The sequence below is a fragment of the Amblyomma mixtum genome, chromosome 9 (genome assembly GCF_055824585.1).
Source record: "Amblyomma mixtum isolate Tamu chromosome 9, ASM5582458v1, whole genome shotgun sequence".
Lineage (NCBI taxonomy): Eukaryota > Metazoa > Arthropoda > Arachnida > Ixodida > Ixodidae > Amblyomma > Amblyomma mixtum.
In genome coordinates this window covers 23,033,577-23,037,914 of record NC_143020.1, presented here as the reverse complement: position 1 = coordinate 23,037,914, position 4,338 = coordinate 23,033,577, and positions in this window count along the sequence as shown.

The following is a 4,338-nucleotide window of genomic DNA, read 5'->3' as shown; positions in this document are numbered from 1 at the left end:
AGCTCATTAGCAACAGCTTCGTGCAGCCAGTGTGCGGGGAGTGTCCCTAGTTGTCCAGGTGAGGTTAGCTTAATTATCACAGTGTATTTAACACTGATTGGATCGGCGGCTGCGGCCTTGTTCTTTCGCCTAACAGGCTGCCAATCATCTTCTTCAGTATGATCATTATCAGCCAGTTGATCGATTCTGCCCATAGGGGTGACTATGGACGCTGAGGCACAGCCTAGCGATCGATAATGCGCATCCGTGAAGCGAGCATTTATAGCTATCTGCGAGTGGGCATGTTTTACGCCGTGTCGTTTGTTCTCAAAGCGAGTGCTTTCTTGAGCCATCCGCGAGGTGCCTGACCCCATCCTAGGTTGCTTGGCAAATTTCGAAAACGGAAAAGTGCAAGATCCTACCTCGGAAGGGGCGCTTCCCGGCTTGTTTTCCGTGGAAAGAACAGAGAATGGGTTGGAGACAGGTATCGTCGCAACCACTTGAATGGCTTCGTCATCTGCCATGCTTTCGTCGGCGCCGAGCACGGCGTCAGGTTGGGCCGCGTTATCTGTGCCGCTGCAAAACGATGTTACCGCGGCGTCTTGCCGAGGCTGCTGCGAAGCCATGTTGGCGGCTTCGGCGGTAGGCGTATCCGATGCATCCGGATGGTTTCCTGGGGTAGTCGTTGACGCGGAAGCGTTGAAACCGTCGTCCACAGGTGGAGAGGAACACGATGGGGGTGGCCCATTCATTTTTGGGAGCCTAGCCCAAAAACGTCCGGGCCAAAAAGCTTCAAAAAGTCGGAGCGATGCGAACGTGCGTCTGTTCGAGACGGCTGCTTGCAGCGCCACCTTTTATTCTTTTTATGCAAGAAATGCAAGAACCTCGAGATGCCACTCTTAGGTCTTTAATTTTCTTTCAGCAAATAAATAAAAGGAATTGGCGAAAAAAAAAAATTGGCTGCGGTTAAGCTCTGGCTAAACTTGGAGGATTGCGAAAGGAACATCTGCGCGTAGCCATATATTGTTACGTTAGCTACATTGCCCACAGTCTCGCCGTTTCGCGTGCTCTTGCACAACCATACTGCGCATGCGCCAGGAGCGAGTGACGTCACTACGCACAGCTGGCGTTCCTCGCCGCACGCGCTCGCCTTCCTTTTCTTGAACTGATCGGATTGTAAAACGCCCACAACGCCAACCCCAATGAGCATAATGAACGCCTATGGCCTGTGGCTTTAGCGCCGCGTTTCTGGTCCAACCTTGTGAATGCCTGCCGCTCACATCTGTCTCTCATCACCCGACGTACCTATAAGCACGATTTAGCCGTCCACTGACCAGGGAGCCAATATGCACACTTCCTTTCCTTAAAATGATCAACGTGGTCAAAGCAAACTCCTATGAACACAACGAACGCCGACGGCCTATGGCTTCAGCGCAACGTTTTTGGCACAACGTTGTCAATGCCAACGCATGCAGCGCACACCTCTCACTACCGTCACTTAGCTTAGGTCATGGTTGATGTCTCCACTGTTCCAAGAGGGTAGTTATGCGCCTTATCTCTGGTCCAGGTGTCCACCGAGATGTGGACACCTCGCCCTCACCTCACGCTTCTACGAACGAAGTTTTCATAGTTTTCATAGTCTTGCCAAGGTACGAAGCACAGGCATTCGTACACTCATGGCTGAAAAATAACTTTCATGCTAACTAGCGAGCTCAATGCGGATGCACAGCGCCAAAGCTATCGAGAACCGTATGTGAGCCCAGAAACCGCCTCTGGCATGAACAATCATGACGGCGTAGTAGGGCGTCCCTGGCGACACCAACGTGCGCATGAGCGGTTTCGCGCTGACAGACATCACATATACTGTAATATGCATGGGCTGCTACAAAGTTCTAGTGCAGAAAATCCACGTTTGTACGCAGAAAACGCGAGCATTTAGCGGGAAATTATGCTTTATGTTACATTCACAGTACGCAGGTAACTCCAGTGATACTGGCGGCATCCGGTTTGAATGAGAAAGAGAGAGAGAGAAAAAAGTTTATTCACACAGGAATTCCGGGCACGCCCCAGGGTCCCCGCACGACCCCACTGCACTCAAGTGTTTATGTTCCTGAGGTCCATAGCACTGGCAGCACGGCCGGTGGTGATGGTCTGCACGGCCGGGTCCTCCGAGCGCAGCAGGGTCTCCTAGTCCTTCCAGGTCTTGAGTTTCTCTGGGTCCCGCGGGGGAGGGTCCGCCGGGCAGAGGAAAAGGATGTGGAGGGAAGAAGCGAAGGGTTCTGGGCATAGGGCACATGCGGAAGTTGGAAAGGATGGATGATAGTGGGCTAGGTTAAGGGGTGAGGGGAGAGTGTGTGTCTGTAGTCTGCGCCAGAGTGTTGCGTGTTTGTTATCTAGGGAGGGGTGGGGCGGGGGGTAGAGCTGGCGTGAGGCTCTGTATGCCTGGCTCAGCTCACTGAATGTGTGCATGCGCTCCTTCGTGAATCACCGATCCGAGGCCACCTGAGCCCGGTTTAAAGAACCTCGGGCTAGAAGGTTGGCAGCCTCGTTTCCGGGATTCCCGGAGTGCGCAGGCATCCATATAACCTCCACATGGCGGGGCGGGGGTGCATCGGGCGAGTCCAGTATGCCAAAAGCAGGGACATGAACTCCGCCTCGAGCAAAATTTAAAATTGCAGTTCTTGAGTCACTTAATATATACTGGGCTGCCGTGCGAGTGATAGCTAGTGCAATGGCGGCTTCCTCTGCAGCCTCTGGGGACGTGTCTGGAGAGAGAGGTAGTGTGAGGAGGGCGGATGAAGAGGAGTCCACCACAGCTGCTGTCGCTTCATCACCCGTGCAGGCAGCGTCCACCCATACGGCGTCCGGCTCGGGGCCGTACGCTCGATGGAGTGCCTTCGCACGGGCTCTGCGGCGCTGCTCATGGTGGGACGGGTGCATACTCCTCGGGAGCGGCCTAATGCGATGCTCCTGGTGAAGGGGTCGTGGGATGGCGAGGAGGGTTGGGTCGTTGGCCGGTATTCTGATGCCGAGGGAGTCCAGGATATACCGGCCTGTGGAAGTTTGTGTGACCCTGATGTATTGGACCTGTCGGTGGGCCTCCACCAGTTCCCCGATCGTGTTGTGGAGGCCCAGGCCTAGTAATCTTTCTGTGGGTGTGTTGAGGGAAAGATGAAGTGCTACTTTGAATGCCTTGCGAATCAAAGCATCCAAAGCGTTTATGTCATATTTGGACACTTGTAAGTATGGGATAGTGTACAGCACACGGCTGAGGACAAACGCGTAAATGAGGCGACATAGGTCGCGCTCCTTCATGCCTCTATGACGTCCCGAAACCCTGCGGATGCGGCGCGATATCACGCCTACAACCTGCTTGAGTTTCTTGAGGGTAGTGGTGTTTTTGCCATCGTTCTGGATGTGCAGGCCCAATACACGGAGGGTGCCAACCTCAGGTACCGGGACACCATTCAGTTCAATGGCAAAGGGGGAGCGTGCGCAGCGGTGGTTCTTAGGACGGATGAGCATTTCGGACTTCTCTGGGGAGCAAGACAGTCCGATGGTCCATGCGTAATTTTGGGTGAGGGTAGCAGCTTCCTGTAAGGTGCTCTCTATGTCGCCGTCACTGCCGTGAGTGGTCCACAGGGTGATATCGTCGGCATAAAGAGTGTGCTTCAGGTGGGGAATAGTTGCCAATTTTCGGGCAAGGAGGATGAGAGTAATGTAAAAGAGAAAGGGGGAAAGGACGGACCCTTGAGGGGTGCCGATACTCTGAAGCGTGTAGAAGGGGGAAGACAGAGGGCCGAAGTGTACCTCAGGCGTGCGGTCAGTGACGAATGCTTGAATGTAGGCATGCGTGCGCGCACCCATATTCAATGGGGATAGAGCAGTCATGATCGCTGATGTTCAATGCGATCAAAAGCTTTGGAGAGATCCAAAGCTAAGACTGCCTTGGTGTTACCTGGAAGAAGCGGGTCGAAAATGTCTTGTGTGAGTTGCAGCATGGCGTCGTGTGCGGATAGATGGGGGCGAAATCCCACCATGGTATGCGCGTAAAGATTGTTGTTCGCCATGTGACTTGTGAGTCTCGCTAACACAACATGCTCGAGGAGCTTCCCGAGGCATGAGGTTAGCGAAATCGGGCGAAAGTTTTGAAGTGTAAGTGGTTTGTTGGGTTTAGGTATGAATATTACCTTCGCGTGGCGCCAGGACTGAGGGAGGTTATCCTCCCTCCAGCACTGGTTGAAGTATTTCGTAATGTGGATGATCGATTGGTCATCCAGATTACGGAGCATCGAGTTTGTGATCTGGTCTGCACCAGGTGCGGAGTTTGCGCGGAGAATCAGGAGGGCTGCTCTAACT